The sequence below is a fragment of the Pinus tabuliformis genome, chromosome 8 (assembly GCF_031772625.1).
Source record: "Pinus tabuliformis cultivar Carrire ecotype Pingquan chromosome 8, CPIR1, whole genome shotgun sequence".
Taxonomy (NCBI): Eukaryota; Viridiplantae; Streptophyta; class Pinopsida; order Pinales; family Pinaceae; genus Pinus; species Pinus tabuliformis.
Genome location: NC_142294.1, coordinates 1,557,587,613 through 1,557,607,841, shown reverse-complemented (window position 1 = coordinate 1,557,607,841; position 20,229 = coordinate 1,557,587,613). Strand labels below are relative to the sequence as shown.

The 20,229-nt window shown below is 37.1% G+C and overlaps 1 long non-coding RNA gene across 1 annotated transcript in view; it reads right to left on the bottom strand.

Annotated features, from left to right (window-relative positions):
* LOC149241906 (uncharacterized) overlaps nt 1-19,720 on the bottom strand; it is a 139,352-nt gene extending 119,632 nt beyond the window's left edge. Inside the window, exons 1-2 of the long non-coding RNA XR_016245665.1 lie at nt 19,587-19,720; nt 19,283-19,435 (exon numbers count right to left, since the gene is read on the bottom strand). This is a non-coding gene — a long non-coding RNA (uncharacterized LOC149241906). The remainder of the gene's footprint in view (nt 1-19,282; nt 19,436-19,586) is intronic.
* Between the last annotated feature and the right edge of the window lie 509 nt (nt 19,721-20,229).

The window sequence follows — 20,229 nt, the reverse complement described above, 5'->3', positions numbered from 1 at the left end:
CAGCCCTTGCAAATGGGATACATGCTTGTTCAATCCACTTGGAGACTCATGAGGATGATTTTGTGCCCCCACAGCCACTTGGGAGCACCACAGGTAATTTGCTTGGAGATCAAGGAGCCATCCCCTTTATCACTATTTTTGGAGCCCTTCCACTCATTTTGGCACATTAAGAACTTCACTAGGCCTTTCAAATAGCCTTCCTACATATTGTATTACCATTTCGTCCCTCTTCAGAGACTTATTTTTCATATTATTGAGCTATTTGGTGTGCTTGTCACCAATTAGGGTGTTATTTGGCACATTACAGTTGTTTTAGGGGCTCATTAGGCCAAATTGACCAATTTCAATTGCTAGAGGCTCATATAAATACAAGTGAGGCCTCATTTGTAACTCATCATCACTTGGAATTGGGATATCTCTCTCTAAAGAATTCAAACCTGCAATTGTTGAATGATTTTTTATGATTAAATGCATTTTGATGTGTGGAAAGTTTTCACTATCTCTATTGGAGCTTCTCTTTCGCAAGATTGTGGATAGATATATTCTTCTTTCCCTTGTAAGTGCAATATAATGTTATATTTCAGTTTTAATGGATGTCTAATGCATGGAATTATTTTCTTATGGTGAAATAATGTGCCCTAATTAATGTGAATTAGTGGAATCATTGAAACTAATGGAGCTTTTTGCATGTGTTATTCATTGGACAAAGAATGAATGAATGTTCCTAGGGGATAATTTGCATCTACATCCTTAAAACTCCATAATAATTGCCATCGAAGTGTAAAAGTCTAAAGTTGTCATGTAGCTGCATCAATAGATAGTGAAGTTGCTTCTTTAGGCCTCCTTCAAGAGCAAAGTTCCTAAATCTTAACCATTTTGACTCCAATCTTCCCAATAGCTAGGCACTAGTCTTAGATTCTTGGTGATCACATTAACTTAACGAAATATCATTCTTTCACTTCTTTTCTTCCTCTTTTCTTCATCCCTTTAAGGACCATTTTGACGCCAATCTTCCCAATAGCTAGGCACTAGTCTTAGATCCTTGGTCATCACATTAACTTAACGAAATATCATTCTTTCACTTCTTTTCTTCCTCTTTTCTTCATCCCTCTAAGGATAAGGAGATTTTCTAGGGCTTGGTGCGAAATTTTAGGAGGAATTTTAGGATTCCATCTAGACAAGTTTCTTCATTTATGTCTCCTCTAGGCATCCAGTTTTGAACGAATTCCAATGTTGGAATTTCAAATAAATTGATGCCCTAGGTATCACACCAAGTGGGAACCCTTGAAGCTGCTTTGACTTGGGGATTTCTTGAAGGTTTTCACTTTGTGGTTCATCATTCAAAACCTTTTCTTAACTATAGGTGATCATTGGATGAGCCTTTACCATAGTATATCTCTCAACCCTATCTTTTATAGTGTTTCTCTCAAGGGGTTTTTCATGGAAAGTCACCCTAGCTTCTCCCAAAGCTCACACTTTAATTGAATCTTTCCATTGAATGAGCCATCCTTGCCTCACTTTGAACCCTAGTATAGACACATCAATCACAAGTGAGGGATTTTGGAAGTTTTGATCTTAGGAATTCATCATTATTGAATATTCCTAAGCCCGAGGTCATCCTTCATAGGTCTTTCTTAGGGAGCCTTTCAGCTTTTCTTTAAGCATTTGAACCATTAATTGAGCCTCTCCTTTGAATGGGCCTTGGAGATCATGTTATACATTGCCATTGATCCTATCATTCAAGTGATTTCCTTTATACCGAAACTCCTCCCATTGGTGAAAGTCCATAAAGAGCAACGAACATTGACAAAGGTGATAGTGGGTAGTAGTCCCTTAGGAACCCCTCCTAGGGCCCTTGCTAGATTGAGTGGTAACATGACCCAATGGACAAATGTGGACCCAGATGGGGAGAATGTGAAAAGGGCTTCTAATGTGCAGAGGGAAGTGAGATACATGGTATCGAGAAGTGGGACCATGCAACCAAAATCAGGGTTTCCCATGTTGTGCACTCCTAAATCTATTAGCCCATACATGAGATCCCACGGGACTAGCATACAAGATTAACCACCAAGTTGAGGTAAGGCAACAAGAGTACAGTCAAAGCCCGTTCTTTCCGCCAAATCCCCCCACTAATCCATGTCCAAATGTGTCCAAGAAAAGAAAAGCAAGCATAAACACCCAATTACATAATGTAAAATCATTCTTTTTGGGTTGGATGGCCCCAGGTGGTGGAGAATGGTAGCATATCAAGCTATTAGGTGGCTGCAAGGGGTTGCTAACTGTCGGCTGAAGACAAATCTAGGAGAAAATTTCTCCTGTAGGGGTCACCCAATGGTGGTGAGTAACACATCCCATCGAAGACTCCCAAGCAGCGAATGTAGATTTTTCATCATACTTCGCCATATATAAGACGAACCTATCTTAATCATTGCTCCTTCCCTGATCCACTTTGCATAGACTTGATTGTTCATGTATTTTTCACTGATAATCTAACACCATAAGTTGTTTCTAGACAAGGTCATCCCGAGATTCTTGATAATCAAAGATCTATTAAAAGTATTGGTGTCCAAAATGCCCCAGTCACCGGTTTCTACCATGCAAGCTAAAACTCTCCATTGAACTAAATGTATCTTCCCCAATTGATTATGACCAGCCCATAGAAAGCGAGCAAAGCTAGAATCTATCTTGTTAATAATCCCCATTGGAAGCATTAATAAGTGAAGCCAGTAAACTGAAATATTTTGAAGCATAAACTTGATCAATGTCATTTGTCCACCCATAGTTAACCATCTATGCGACCACCCAGACAATTTCTTATCAAATTTATTGATTAACCAATCCCAATCTTTAATGTCGTATTTGTTTGGCTTCATTCTAAAGCCTAGATAAACAAACCCTTCATCAATGTGTATGGAAAATATCTCAAAAAATTTGCAAACTTCCTTTACCACCTCATCTTTTTTGTTACCTATGATTAGAACAAATTTATGTTTGTTCATGTATAAACTTGAGGCCTCTCTGAAAGATTTGAGAAGCCTATGGATGTGAGTCCCTTCAACCAGGTTTACGTCCCCACCAAAAATCAAATCATCAACAAACATTAAATGTGTGATGGAAATATGCATGTTAAGCCACATCCCTGATATCATACTCCTAGACCTAGCAAAACCAATCTTACGACTCAGACAATCAATGATAAACAGGAAAAGAAGTGATGATAGAGCACAACCTTGTTGCAACCCCCTATATGCCCTGAAAAAGGATGATGGAAATCCATTGATGATGATTGCATAATTTGTCGAATTAATACATGCCATAACCCATTTGATATTTTGAGGTCCAAGTCCAATCATTAGCCTCAAGAACTCCCAATCCACATAGTCATAGGCCTTTGTTAGATCGACCTTTAACATACAAGCCTTCAACTTCTGGACATTCATAGAGTGAATGCATTCCTGTGTAATAACAATGGCGTCCTGTATCTATCTACCTTCTAGGAATCCAAATTGTTCCTGAGAAATATGTAGAAACAAAGAATTACTAAACCTGATAGCAATCAATTTAGAAATCATCTTATATACTGAATTGGATAAAGAGATGGGCCTATAGTCAACAAATGTAGATGGTGTCAACCGCTTGGCTATTAGTGCAAAATACGTGGCATTAACTGCCCCATAGATGTGCCCTTGATTCCTAGACTCTTCTGCTACCGCCAATAGATTTGGAATCATCAAATCTAGGAAGTGATTAAAAAGTTCTACCCCCCACCCATCAGGTCCGGGGATTTTTTCTTTGGCACATACTTTCAGAACCATTTTTAGTTCTTCCTCTAGTATCAGCCTACCCAGAAGTTTGTTGTCTGCATCTGAAAAACTTATTAGGCATATGATTAATGAACTCCAATTGATCTATAAAGTCCTGTAGATATTCTTTGTATTTCCCGCTAAAGTGTCTAACCACTACCCATTTAATGTCTTATTGTGTGGAAAAGAATTTTCCATCTTCATCCCTTATACCACTCATAGCATTGTCCTTCCTTTTTTTGTTTGCATGATTGTAAAAAAATCTAGTATTTTTATCTCCAGTTGCCACCCAGATAGGCCTACTTTTCATGTGCCATACTTCCTCCTGTGACAAGAGGATTTGCCTCTTCCTCTTTTCCAGTTCCAAAACTTTTAATTTGTATTGTTTAATGAAAATTTATAGAGGGTCACGAGCGTCATTAAAATATCGTAGAGCATCTTCAATGTCAATGAGATCCTTAATTTCATCAGACTTCTTATTCTTAATCCAAGTTTTGACTTATTTCTTAAGGGATCTCAATTTGCAACAGATATCCTTAGGTGGTGTTATCACTGAGAACTGCAGTCACATGTATATAAGTTGAGTCCAAAATTTCATTGTTAAAAATGGATGTCAAATGGTTGTTATCCTATATTAAATACTTAGGGGGTCATGTTTTTCAATGATGTCAATGAGAATCATTTTCAAAACCGTTAATCATCCTCCATTATGATTGATTAAGATGTGTCTTATCTCGTATATGTCATTTGTCCTTTTCGCAGTTTCGTAGCGCAGTTTGATTGGCTGATTTTGAAGCACAATAATGTTTTAGCCTTTTCGTAGCGCCAGCCATTTCGCAGCACATGTCGCTAAGTTATAACTGTCTGCGCTACGAAAGCGCGGATTCGGGGATTTTGCAGCGCAGATCTTCGAAATGTCATGTCCGGGGATGAGTCATTGTGTCCGGTCGGTTGTTGTCAGTTAGTGTACCTTCCAAGCACTTACGAGACATCATTCCACCAATAGGTTCATAGTCATGCACATTAAGTTCATTCAAATGTTTTTGTCATACATGGTTGTGTCATGATGTTCTGTTATTATTACATGAAGTGGCCAGCTTATATGTTAAGATATTTGAATTGAAATGAGCCCGAGTTTCTTCTTCAAGAGAGCTGCATTGCAAGCGAGCCTGTGTTCTAAAGTTTGAATTTGCTTTTCGAGTTGAAGCTGCCGGTGTTTCTCTGTGCAAAAGTTTTCAAGGTGTAATGGAGAAGAAGGAGCATCGGTCCGGAAGGTGTCAAAGGGCAGAGCCCGAAGGATTGGACTTGACATTAAGGGAGGAAGGTGTTAAAAAGGCCTTCAAAGACGCTGGTTGCTGGAGTTTTTGTGAAAAGCTGAAGGGAGGACACACTCAGGTAACAAAAGAATTTGCCTTGAATTTTACAGGCTTAAGTTCCAAGGTATCTATGTTAGAATTCCCAGTATCTCCAGAGGCTATTGCTAGGGTAACTGAGATTCCTAGAGGAGGGCAGGAGTGGTTCAAAAATTTCAAATTTGATATGAGCCCCTGTAAAGTATTCTTGAAGGAAGCCTATGTGAATGAAGATTTAACCAAGGCTGTACCTAGAAGTTATGTTAAGGAGAGTTATGCTATGCTTCTTACTTGTATTCAAAAATATTTAACTTGTGAGGGCAGATATAACAAAGTTTATTCATATCATTTCAAGTTGTTGCTGCATTTCACGGGTAAAGCATCTATAGATCTCCCATTTTACTTGATTCGAAGCCTCAGTAAGATGTGTGATAAAATTCAATTGAGGAAGGATGATTGTGAGTCATCACTGTTTCATCATGGCCTAGTTAAACTGTTAGTGATGGATGGTTTGCAGAAGATTGGTAGGGATTGGGATTCTTTCATCTATGTGGCCGGTTTCCAGAGTAAGACAGGCCTCACCCCACAGCCACTTAGAGGAAGAGAAGAATTAATGGAGGAACCTACTATTGTTGAGCTTAGAAAGGAGGCTAGGGAGAAAAAGAAGGTTAAATCTCAGTTGAACAAACCAGTCAAAGCCTTGGTTATTAAAGAGCCACCTCAGCCACCACAGTCATCATCAAAGGAAAAAGTCAAGCAAAAGAAGGATGTCCATGGATCAGCTGAATCTGAAAAAACATCAAGAGTTAAAACTAGGGGTCAACTAAGCAAGGAGAAAGGTAAATCAGTAGCTGTGGAAGAAAGTCCAATTTCAAAGGCCAGAAAGAACCAGTGCATCTTGAACCCATGCATATTGATTTGACCCAATCTTCTCCTGAGAGCACTAAGAAATCAAAAGCTTCGAAAAGATTAAGGTTTGATGAGCCTAGTGAGGAGTTTATGTTCAAGCCAAAAAGGCCAGTTACAAGGAAACAAATTAAAGAGGCTGAGAAAGTGCATAAAGGAGAAGAAGCTGTAAAGGAGAAAGTGCATAAAGCAAAGAAAGCTGTAAAGTCACCCAGAACAGAGGTAATTGAAGTATTGACAAAAACAGTGGAGGCAGTCAAACATAAAGACAAGAATAAGAAGGTCATCATCACCCAAGGAGGAAATGTGATTGCCATAAAGAGTCAAGTGGAAACAGCCATAAAAGATCAGGTGGGAGCAACCAAAGAAGAAATTGTCAAAGCCAAAAATGTGATTAAGGAGCGTGCAGTTAGGTATGCCAACTATAAAAGAGCTGTGTTAAAGGGCAGCAAAAACCTAGTGGGTCAGACAGATTCCGTGGCTGATGTATATACCTGGACGGTCCCAGCCCTCAAGCAAGCTAAACTCCTCAGAAAAATGAACCTGACCCTGAGAGCTAAAAACAAAGCTTTAAAGAAGGAGATTTCAAATTTGAAGATACGGCTAGGTCAGCTAGCTCATTGATTTGAGGAAAAGGTGATATTTTCAGTTTTGGTCAATTTTGTTTGAGTTCCACTATTTTGAAGTCATCTAAGTCTTTGACACCTGTAGAGGAAGTTTGAAAAGTCAAAAGTTCAAGCAAAGGAAGCTTTAGTGCAAATGCATTCTGTTTTAGCAAAAACAGCAGTTTCGTAGCGCGCTATGAAACTGCTGTAGGTGCTGTTTTATAAGAAAAACAAGGAGTTTAATGATGAGGTCAGCAAATTTTTGAAGGAAAAGCCTCAAGGACATAAGGGAAACCTTAAAAGACTCTCCTAGCTATTCAGAGAATGACAGATGTGCATTTTGGAGAAGGTGAAATATTTTGTTTCTAGCTCAAGTCTCGTTAAAGGTACTTTATGACCGAATTGTTAGGGTTCATGTTAAGGTTATCGGAGATTTTTGTTTGTACACTTGTTCAGCTCACAAGGCTTCCAGCTCATTGGAGAGTATGGTGATATGCGTTGTTTATGAAGAATTAGAGAGCAGGGGACATGTTCTTTAAGTGATGAAGAATGATGGGAGACAGGGACCGTAAAAACAGAGCACTTCTCTTGGTTAATTAATGAGCCATCTGCGCAACTAGAATCCAAAGCCAGCTCGTTCAGTGTATTCTCCTCCAAGATACCTCAACCAAAACAGATAGAGGACATGTGTCAAGAGTCAGAAAAGCATCATGCTACGAGGAGGACAGATTTTGAGTTTTGAGTAAATTAAGACCATTTGTAATTACAGTTCAGCAATCATGTAATTAATGAATTAGTTATACAGTAGATAAGGATAGTTAATAGCAACCTTCGATGCTCCCCTCATGCTGGAGGAGGAAGCTCGAGGTGGTTAAGCATGTATTCCTATATATAGATCAAACTTGGATGTAATAGGGGTTGGATACTTTGATAGAGAACAAGTCTATTTTGGTTTATGTAAAGCATGTTTCAGGAATACAAATGACTGTTGTTTTTGCCTCAGGATTCTCAATAGATCTTATTGTTCAAATGTATGGTGGCTTGTTATTTTAGTGTTCTTTTACAGTTCTGTTATTGCATAATCACTCAGAACTCATGCCCACATGCTCTGACTTCCTGTATGTTATGGCAGACTGTGTTTTATGTTAGTTATGTTTGAGCATAGATGTAAAGAGCCCTGACTTCCATGAAAAATAGTATTTTGGTTTGCTGAGATGTGTGAGACTCCATAAGCCCAATGGGAATCAATCTGATATCTGTCCAGCCAGCTTATTTTCATGTGTTTGTTAAAGAGTTAGCCATCTTTCCTTGTTAGTGATCAACATTCATAATCTGTGAGAGAGCCCTCTCAGACTAAGGAGGCTAAGCCTTAGTCCAAAGCTAGGTTTGAAATAGTTACACATTATCTTACTGATAGGCAGCCTTCAGTGTGTGATTTTGTGATAACAGGTGGAAATGAAATTTCCCTGTTCCACACCTCTTTAACCAAAAGTTCAAAATCCTTCATTTTCAACCATGCGGGATTGAATTTGAAAGGGTAAACCTTTTTCTCTCCAACATCTTCCATGACAACATAATCGGCATATGATTGGAATAGGAAGAAGGAATACCTTGAGTAGTAAAATCCTTGTGGCCATTAAACAAAGATTCACTAATAAAGAATTTGTCCAGGTGTTTGGAGATGCCATCCAAACCTATACAATTCGTGCTACCAAGTAGGAACCAGAGGCACTGGGGAAATATCTCTGAGAGAGAGAATTGAAGAGATCCCTAAAAAGAAAGACAGGTGGTCCTCCGTCGCCTTATCCCCCCATATCTCATTTGCCCCCATGGTCAAATTGAAATCACCCACTAAAACAAGAAAATTTAAATCCAGAAAGCCACAATTAACAATGTGATCCCAAAAAAGCCTCCGCCCAGAGTATGGAGCATATGTATTAATAATGTGGATCCAAGAATTTGAACCCTTCATGTGCCCAGATAATATGATATATGCAACAGAGAGAAAGGCCTTCAATTTAATGACTCTACGATCCCACATCGTTGTCAATCCACCAAAATGACCTGCTGCATTCAAAGCACAGACAAACCATTCAGGACATATCTTAAGCAATGACTCCCACGCTTTTTCCCTGGGGATCAGGTCTCCTATAGGAGGATCACAGAGGGTTTGTGCATCTTGATTATTCCACGAAGAGAGCTTTTATTAGTGGTCATTCCCAAGCCCCAGATGAGGACCCGAGAGCCAGCAAAGTTAGTGATCTTAACATGTCTAGAAATGAAGTTTGTATTAACATGAAGCTCAAACACAGAATCAACCTACGAGAAGGACTGGATAGTCAATCTTGGACGGGAACATAAGGACACATTTTTGTATTTTGTGTTCTTTTTCTTCCTATGGTCACACAAATATGTCTCTCAGAAGAGTTTCCCTCGACAAGCTAAAAGAAGGATTTATTGATCATTAAGGGCTCAATTTCTATAGGGTCATGATAAGATAGGGTCCCTAAATCCAAGTCAAGAGACATTGGCAAGGACTCACCTCCCATCGTAGTCAAAAACTTTGGATGGGAATCTATGGGATCCACAACATGCAATAATCCACAATCCCCTTTCTACTGAGGAAAATGGGGGGTAGAGGATCTTTGTGGATCCCCCCCCAAGTGAAAAGAGAGTTATGATTGATGTTAGACATGGACCATGAGCCACTTCGGCCAGGAATACACGAAAGGGGATCCAAACCCGAATTTGAGAACCCCATAGCTAGCACCAAGTGTCCCCCGACATAGTCTCGTAAAAGAGTCTACTTGCAACTGAATTTCAACATGGTATCAGAGCTAGTTTTGAAAAGCAGTTTGAATTACCTTTGTGATGAGATCCTCCTCTTTGAGTTTTGAACTGCCTCTGTGAAGTGATCCAAGTTTTATCTGTGGTGCTAAGCCAAGTCTCCTAAAAATATATTTCTATGAAATTGTAATTGCACGATCCTAAGTCAAGTCCGTGGTCTGTAATGGTCTATGGAAAGGGGCAAAATTTTGTATACTAGTCCAAGCCTCAGTGGATTGTAATTGAGTTTTAACATATTGCATTCATGGAATGAGTATGAATTACATCTCTGTGGCATTGCTATGATATTGCTCCTTGATGATGATCTGGGTAAGGTTTAATTTGAACTTGTGACATAATTCGAATGTGGTAATAAGAAGCCCTGATCAATCTTGGAAACCTCTGTAATCTGAGCCAAGTAGTTGAAGTGAAGTCTGAAGCATATCATCTCTATGGAACTAATACAGGAGTCCGGAATGAGTTAATTGTAGGCCAAATTTGTCATTTCAACAATGATAAGTTTGAAGCCTAAGTTAATATATCTCTGTGAAAGAAGACTAGTCCAAACTTGAGGTTGAGGCCTGTGAAGAAGACTGAGTACAGTCCAAGAGTTTATGATGACATCCAAGATCATCTTTGTATACCTATAGTACTAGCTCATCACAGTGAAGCAATCCAAACTTTGTAGTATACAAGAAAACCATGATACTAGTCCGTGAAAGAACAAAATTCTATGAAGGATCTAATCTTAGGAAGGACAAAGTAAGATTGGCCAATGTCTGAAGCATTTTATCTACCTTGCTTTAGTATTCTCTTAAAGGATGAAATCCGCATTAACCTCAATGGTCAATGTTAAGTCTTTGAAGCATATAATACTCTATGGTATGTGAAGGTTTGTAATCATTTCTCTGTGAAAAGGAAGCCAAGCTTCTCTTTAAGTTTAAATTCTAAAGATATATGCAGACGTCTATAGGCTCTGAAGTTGAAAATCTTGAAATTAGTGAAGATGTCATATGTTCCTTTTGAAGATATCTCAATAAAAGAATGGTATGCTGACCATTTTGGTGTATTCAGTCATAATGTATTAAGTACTAATAGGTACAAATTTATGCATTGGGGGTGATGCATAGAATAGGATGTCGAAGATCACAAAACATTGATATGTTATGACCAAAGAATAGTGATAGGTTGAGCTCCTCTCCAAAGATTGAAGACAAAGATGAAACCCTCTCTGAAGTATTAAGTCCAGCAAGGCAGAACACAAGTTATCAAGTGATAGAAGGTTTCCATGCATAGAATTCGAAATATAAGTTTCAAAGTCTGATGGTATAAAAGAAGTATTATAAAATTAGAAAGTGTAAGCCCTAGATTAATTTGAAGAATAATAAAACCCTAAGGTTTGTGAAGAAAACAATAGTGTTGGACTTAGACTGTACATGCACACTGAAAGAAGAAACCCTAACCCTAGCAAGAAGAGAATGACATCATGATGAGGACGACGATGATAAGGTGGAAATGGATGCAAGGAAGCCAAGATCAAGAGGGAGTCGACTTTTCAATAGCTTTCTCAAAAGATAAGTATTATATACCTCCCTCGTTTGATTATTGCTATTATTATTTTCTTATTAGTTAGTCTCTTGTCTTCGAATTCCTTGCTTGACTGTAAGTGTTCTTCCATGGTCTCCTGTGAGGAATCAGGATTGCGGGTACATAGTAGAAGTTGCCAAGAATTAGAAGAATGAAGCAAAGAATTTCTACTTGAAGGATATTGTACTAGATGAGCTCCAAGTTCAAAGGGAGCAGGCAGTTTGAAGTATGCCTTGATTGTGCCTAAGAAAATTCAAGATCTAAGAGGCAGCAGATGGCAGCATAGAAGAAAGATTTGAAAAGGTTCTCCTAGAAAGAGGGAGAGGATCATGTCAATATGTTTACCTCAGTTGTAAGAGTTGCCTCAGGTTTTTGAAGAAGAAGCCTCACAATTGAAGAAGACTTTGTACTTTGGTCCTAGTTGAATGGATCAAGGATGATTCTATATAATTTATCTCAGATTGAAGTTGAAGGACTTATGTGCCAGAGGGAGCAGTTGTGGAAAGAGTATTGCGTCCAGAGGGAACAATCAAAAAGCCTTGTTATGACCTCAGAGAAAGTTGACCTTAGATTCTTGGTTGATGGACTGTCAATGTGAGAGGGAGCATCTAGTTTGGGTATCCAAAAAAGCATTTGTGTTCTGGTGAAGGGAACAAAACAGTCTATGGTCGAGCCAAGATGTGTTGCTCAACATGTGTTACCAGCATGGTACAATTGGTCATGGATGTTTTGAGAAATACAACTGCAGACTTAGCTTGGGCTTGTGGAGATTACCTCTCTCATTGAGAGGGAGAGCTAATGAGATGGACATTCTCCCTGTGTCTTCATGACCTTGGTTGGAGAAGCTCTCCCTATGTCATTATGACCTCGACTGGAGAATGGTTTAAAAGATTGGATAGAATCATGGACTGACATTCTTCTTGTGTCATGTACTTTGCCCTAATTAGGGAGTTTATCGGTGTCAAGTACATAGACCTTGGTTGAAGAATGGTCTAATGGACTGGTATTCTTCTTGTGTCATTGTATAGTGACCTGATTAGGGATATAGTCCCTGTGTCATTTTGCCTTGATTAGGAAGAATGGTCCTGTGGACATACATTTTCTTGTGTCATTGTATAATGACCTAATTACGGTTGTAGTCCCTATGTCACTTTTACCGGTATAGGAAAATGGTCCGCAGAGGATAACCATTCTCTTTGTATCATTGTATAGTGACTTGATTAGGGAGGTTATCCCTATGTCACTTTGACCTGATTAGAGAGAATAGTCCTAGAGGTTATAGTCTCCTTGCATCATGCTTTGATCTCTTTCTAGAGTGAACTTGTTTTGCCATACGCCAAGGTATTGACTGTATGGAAATGTGGTTGATGCCGATGATGATATTGATGATGATGCTTATCTTAATCTTGATAATACTTCTTTATAGAATTATCAACTTAAGAACATTTTGATAACCATTATGAATACCTCCCTATCAAAGAGGGAATCTTGAAGTTTGTAGCCATGGTCAGTCTTCCTAATATATTTTATTGATATTTATTGAAAGCATGTTCTTCATGCTCAAAAAGGATATTTTATTATTGTATTTGAATTATAAATTTCAATTTAAGGGTCCTTTAGAAGACCAAGTCGGCCCTCCTCCATGACAAGTCGGCTCAACACTTGAGAGGCATCTATTCGGTCCCTAAAGAAGCTATATATAAGGTCACTTGATCTCCCTCATTGGGTAGTTCGTGGATCATCATTAAAATATATCTTTCTACTCTCTCTTATGCAAAGAAGGACAAGAAAATGGAGGAGGAAGCTGGAAGCACTAGCACATGTGAAAACTACTCTTTCTGTTTCTCGCATGTGTTATGACAAGGCCGAAATTTCTGTAATTGCTTTCTAATATCAGACCCAAATTTCTCTGTGGTGAAGTATGAGATCTCTAAGGAGATTTAGGCCAAAATTCAGCTCAAATTACAGACCTTTGGCTGAAGTTTATGGAGGGTTGACTTGGCTTCCTAATGGATTGTTGAGGCTGTCATCTTACTAGTTAGTTTGCCTATGATCTTGACTTTGATGTCTCTCTTGTTGAATTGATTCTATAAGGAATCAATTATTGGGTTTTCCCCTTGTGGTTTTGCCCTGGTTTCTAGCCTTAATCTTTGGTGTCTCTTGTCTTTTTATGCATTGTATTTGTATAATTGCTTGATGACCTAATGAATGAAGTAAATGCTAAGTGAAAAACATATGTAAACAGTCACAAGTAATTATCGTGATTAGAAATTCTATTGGCAACTGACTTTCAACAAGACATGCCTTTTAAAGGATGATGTCACCCTTGGAGGCTTTTTATATCAGAAAGCGTGGGTTAAAAGAGGCTTGTTTTCATGTTTTATCATTGAGTTAGCTATCTTTAACAGTTAGCTTGTGATGCATCCAACTTGTAATCACATTTTATATTATTTTTAATGTTTTTTGTTTAATTTTGGATTAAATTGGTATGTTTATCCTCATATAAGTAGAGAGAAGTCAATTTATTGTTATTTAATGTCATACACACTAGGAGAATAGTGCACACAAGCTCTTTTCTTCTCTCTTGATCACTATGGAGCATTACGAGAGAAAATTTGTCTTGCAAAGGATATTGTGATTGGATGGTTTTCTTTTATGGATGGTGATTTTGTGCTAATTTATTGTAGGTATATTATTCCATCTTGTACTTGTTGTAAAATTAGGGTTTTAATGAATTTTACTGAAGTGTTGTTGATCTTTTATGACTCTAGGTCTCTAACATCTCCTTGACAATGTTATCATCATGTTTCTATTGAGGAACCTACGTGTAGATTCCTCCCATATTGTCTCCAAGAAGATTGAAGGATGCTAAGATTTGACGACTTGGGAAACCTAAGTGTAGTTTTCTCTCTCTCTCTCCCCTCTAAATCGCTTCCATTGGTTCTCTTCCATAGAAATATAGCCTTAGAATCCATTAACTCTTAATTGAAAAAGGAACTAATCCATTCTCTTGTCTCAATCCACAGAATAACAAAAATAAAACCCTAAAACATTTTTTATGTTTCATAGGGTAAATTAATGTTACCACAAAATCTGCATTTTTCAACATTATTTACCTTGGACCTTATAGTCCAAGGGTTAAAATTTGCATGCACAAAATTGAAAAAGTAAAATTATTGAATTTCATGCATTTTTTAGGCATTAATTAGGGTTAACATCTAGGGTTTTTGTATCGTTGTTTTATGTATTTTCAACTATTGAAAATTGTTATAACTTAATTTCTTGTGTACCCGTTGAATAGCCTTAATTTTTATTTGATTATCATAGATTATGAGGTTTTTTTTGTTGCCATTATTAATATTTGCATATTAGAATTTTGATATTTAAAACCCTAATTTATAGCAACAAAGTGTAATTTTTAGATTGTATGTGTTTGGGAACCTATTTAAACCTCTTTCAGACATACTAAGTCCTCTAGATTTAGCCATAGGGCTCTTTGAACTCATTATTTGAAAAAAAAAAATCTTAAATCACCCAAGACCCTAATCTTTCGTTATGTGTCGTTGGGTGAATCCTACAGTAGAACCTTTAAGGGGTATTTAGCCTAAGTTGCTTGAGACACTTATTCCTTAAGATCTGTTCGGGAAGCCTCCCTTGGGGATATAATATCCAATCATATAATAGCAAAGCAATAGTTGCTAAGGTGACAGTGATCACTTATCCCATTGTTGCTCTCAATCTAGAGTGCTTAGTGAGGCTTCACACTAAGATGCTAGATTTTGCAATAACAAGCAAATTAATCACAATTTTTTGGATCTCATGAAATTTTTTAACAAGGTTGATCCAAGAGGATTTCATTGATTCGGTTGCACATGATCAATTTCATACCAGCATCATCTTCAGTGTCCAATGTGGTCAGTAAAATCATGGGTAAAGGTTCAGTTATGGTTATGAATGGTTGGATTTGTAAAGTACATTAAAAAAAATGGACTTTAGCTTAAACATGCTAGAAACCTAAGCTAAAGAGAAAACAAAGCCTAATACCAAACCTAATGAATTACCTAAGAACTATGTTCTAGACCTACCAAAACCCTAAAACCTAAGTCTCGGCCTTACACATTGAAAACACATTAAAAAACATTATATGTATTAAACCACAGGCCTGATCGCAGGGTTTAGATCGCGTCGGAACCGCAGCCATGTGAGCAGGACTAGCTAAGGTTAGCATGGCGGTCATCGCAGTTGAGCAGTTGGGCGAAGTAGCATTAACCGTGTCGGGTTATGGCATGTGAACAGCAAGGTCGGTTAACCGCAGAGTTAGTGTAACCCCAGCAGCAAACTGCGCGCAGAACGGAACCGTCAGGCGGAGTTGTCACATGCAAGCTAGAAGATCGCGCTGTTAGCCGGAACCGCCGACAACTAACCTGCAAGGTGGCGGCTTACGGTTAGACTGCCCGGTCACATGTTTCAGTTCCTTTTTTCCGCACAGTTAGCATGACCGCAGCGGGTTGTTATAACCCAAAGTCCGAAAATGGGTTTTTTGGTTATAGATTTTTAAATAAATGGTGAATGTCACTAAGTGACATTAAAAAACTCATCAATAAACCCTAATTTAACCCTTCAAGTCAGCTGATGCATGCCAAACTGAGCAACAGTGGTTATGATGCATCTAACCACTGTATAAATGAGCATTTGCAGACTTGTGAAGAGTTAGTGAGGATTTTGAGTGTTTTTGGTACTTGTTATTCAGAGGCTGAGACAGAGAGGCGGTCAGTGTTTTGATCATATCTTGGGCATCCAGAGTCGGATTTGGAAACTGTAAGCGGTGTTGGAAAGCTAGACCAGAGAGATTTCTGGTTACAGAGGTCAGAATTGCCTGTGTGCAAGTTCAGTTTGACAGAATCACTGTGTAATCAACTCCTTTTCATTCCTAATAAAAACGGTCGCCCATCTTGAAAACGGACCCGAAGACGTAGTCCATTAGGGACGAACTCCGTCATCAATCTCGATGTCTGGTATAACTGTGTTTTTACAGTATCTTAGTTCATTTCTTATGCATCTAATGATTTAAGTTTCGTTGAATATCCTTCTTCACTACTTATGTCTTCTCGCTTAACGCACCTTTGGTTTCATTCAATTCACTAATCAGCGCTAATAACTTCTGCTTAAGTTTTAATATATGATCGATCAGATCAAAGGTGATTAGGCTTCCTTATCTTAAGGATGACAAATCAGTATGTGAAGTTGAACACCCTTAACAAAGATGGAGCTTGGAGAGCATGAATGCCTTTAGAATTGGTTCAAACTTCATAGTGACTTCCATGCAAGTACAATCACTAGCAAGATCAAAATATTTATTGACAATTACAGTTAGAAGAGCTGGGTATATTTTGAAATATTTATCTATTTCAAATCATTAGTTGAGAAACAGAGAAACAACAAGTGTCTAACAGTTAAGCAATTAAGGAATACACATTTAAAGAATTCATAAGTTACTGCAAGTATAATGGAATTAAAAGGAAATTCACTATTCTATACACACTACAACAGAATGGTGTAGTCAAAATTGCCAAAATTATGCTCCAAATTCACCACTCTATGCACACTACAACAAAATGGCATAGTAGAAATGAAAAATAGAGCCACTGTCTAGGTGGCTAGAAATATCTCCAAGGCAGATATTTGGGAAATCAGTTTTGGGTTGATGTTGATACTGCAATTTATCTTCTAAATCAAAGCCCAACCAAAACATTAGAAAAAGTTACTCCTAAAGAACTTTGAATAGGAAGGAAACATACTGTTACTCACTTGAGAGTATTTGGAAGCATAGCATATGTGCATTTTCTAAATGAGAAAAGGCAGAAATTGAATAGCAAGCCCATGCATTTTTATTTGCATTATATGATGAAGAAGTCAAAGACATAATCATCACCAGCGATGTTTTTGATGAGTCTCCTACACATGAATTAGTTTAGTTGCAAGGAAATGAATCAAAACAATAAAAATTGGTTAAAGAAGAAAGAAGAAATATTCTTTATAGCATAGATGATTCAACCTCTCGTATATCTTCATGAGTGAAAAAGGTTCCAGTTTGGGCTTGGATGACAATTGAGGACTCCAAACTCACTCACATTCTTACAGAACAAGGCATAAGCACTAGGATCATGAGACAAAGAATAAACTTTGTAATCATGGCCTATATTAAAAATTCTCATAAACCTTCCAATTATGGAAAAGCCAAATATGAGAAAAAATGGAAAGAAGCAAAGGATGAGGAATATGATTCCTTGATGAAAAGGAATACTTGGGAACTCATTAAATTACCCATCGGATTGAGACACATTGGAGTCAAATGCATTTATAAAAATCAAGTATCATGCAGATGATCAGATTGCAAAACTATAAGGTAGTTGAAAAAAGGTACATACTCAAAAGGAGTTGATTACAATGAAACACTTGCACCCACTACAAAGATGACTACAATACAAATGATATTTGCACTTGCATCAAAATATAATTGGTCCATACATCACATGGATGTAAAAAGGACATTTTTACATGGTGAAATTGTGAAGAAATTTAGATAGAATAACCACCAGGTTATGTTGAAAAATGTAAACTACCAATATGTTTGCAAGTTAACCAGAGCATTATATGGTTTGAACTTTGAAATAGGCCACTAGAGCTCAGTATACCAAAATTGGTAAATACTTGCAAGGTATCGGTTTCATTAAAAATCTTAATGATTCAAATCTATATTTGTTTGGTGAGATAGAGGATTTGCTCATTGTTGGAAGCAATAACAAAATATTGAACAAGCAAAGAGAGTTTATCAAGATGTTTGATATCAAATATTTTGGCTTGATGCACTTTTGTCTAGGTATAGAAGTTTGGCAAATGAATGATGGAGTGTTTATCTCACAAAGCATGACAATGAATTACTTAAGAAATTTAATACAATGGATTGCAAGAGGCGTGTGATACCAATGGAAACAGGTTTGAAGATTCTTAAGCATGATGGAACAGATTTTGTTGAAAACTGACCTTACAAACAACTGGTTGGGACTCGGGAGTCATATTTTTTGACAAATACCAGACCAGATATATTTTTTGCAATTTGCAGTGGCAAGATATATGACAACACCAAGGCATTCACACTGGTTAGTATCTGAGATAATTCTAATATACCTTATAGGAACAATGTACTATGGTATTTTGTATTTAGATATAGATATAGATCTATATCTTTTGTCAGCAAGGTATTCATATGCAGATTTGGATGGTTCATTGAATGACATCAAATCTACCATTGGCTATATGTTCCATTTGGGTTCTAATGCAGTTTTATGAATTAGTAAGAAACAACACAAATATCACTTTCTACTATAGAAGCTATGTACCAAGTGGCAAGAACAACGGTGCAAGAAGTTATTTGGTAACACCATGTGTTCGAAGATATTCATTGCGAACAAACAAGTCCTAAAATTTTATGGTGTGATAATCAAAATGTGTTGAAAATGGTAAAAAATCCAATTTTCCATGAAAGGACAAAACACATTGAGATAGATTCTCAATTTATTATAGAACAGGTTGGATCAAATCAAGTTAGAAAATTGTCCTTCAACAGATTAGTCAATAAATATTCTCACAAAACCATTGTCAAAAGATACATTTCAAAAACACATGACTTGGCATATAAGAGGATAAACATCCAATGGGCAATTAAAATGTTGATGAACCATGTAGTTGAAAAGGTTGATAAATCACGTAGTTGAAATCTTTCCTAGAGAATTAGAAAGTATAGCAGTTGGCAACCCATGTAGCCCAATGGATGGATCTCTATTTATATGGACATTGATAAATAATGGTATCAAGCTAGACATGAAATAGTACAAGCGTTCATGAAGGGGAAGTGTTAGAATAAGTAATAAAAGGTTTGACTCTATCTAATGTCAAATCACACCCTCTAGTTAGTGGGGTTCGTTGACATATGAATGGAAGCTATATAAGATCAACAAATATAAAGACTAACAACTCATTTGTTAATTAAGATTATTAGCTCAAACAATTAGATATGGCTGTTAGATATGCTCATGACTTACTGCTATAAATAGAGTATGAATATATGTTATGTTTATGCCATGAATTTCACATGGATATTATTTTGAACATGGTAAACAATGGAGGAAAAATAAATACATACCTGGAATGAAACGCTAAAAAGCAACCTCCATGCAATGTGTCATTTTGATGCTATCGCTTAGTTAATTAATGAGGTCAACTTGATAAGTTGTACATCCCACTGACTCTACACAATAAATGCATACCGCATCCTCTACCTTCAAAAGCACTGAACCTACACTACATAAATCAATAATCGCTGTTAGATATGCTCATGACTTACTGCTATAAATAGAGTATGAATATATGTTATGTTTATGTCATGAATTTCAACATGGATATTATTGTGAACATGGTAAACACTGGAGGAAAAATTAAATACATACCTAGAATGAGATGCTTAAAATCTACCTTCATGCAATGAGTCATTTTGATGCTGCCGCTTAATGAGGTCAACTTGATATGTACTGCATCCCGTTGACTATACACAATAAACGCATACCCCATCTTCTACCTTCAAAGGCACTGAACGTACACTACATAAATCAATAATCATTTTTCTCACAAAATATAAAACAAAAATTTTAAAAGCATGAGAATCTGAAGTTCTATCAAAAGTCTTAGACCGAGATCAAAATCAAAATACTTATGAGAAACTATAATAAAAATCCTAAAATCTATGAATTCTTAAAAATAAATTTAATACAAAATTATAAAATCTTATGAGAAATCTTAGAAAGAAACCAAAATATTTTGAAAAAACTGAAATACCAGCCAATGATCTTGTGAGAACTCGCAGAGATGAGAGACCTTTGAACTGTATACATAATTCTTCAAACAACATTTCGCAGCATGATAAGTTCAAGTACTCCAAGTACTTGAGTTGGCTGAAACTTTCTGGAAGCTTCTTTAGACATGTACAAAAGCTCAGGCTTATCCTTTTTAAGTTTCTTACTGCTATAAATCGATCTCAAAGCTTCTTAAGAGTCCAGCAAGAATCCATTACAAGTTTTGTTATAGAGGAGAGTT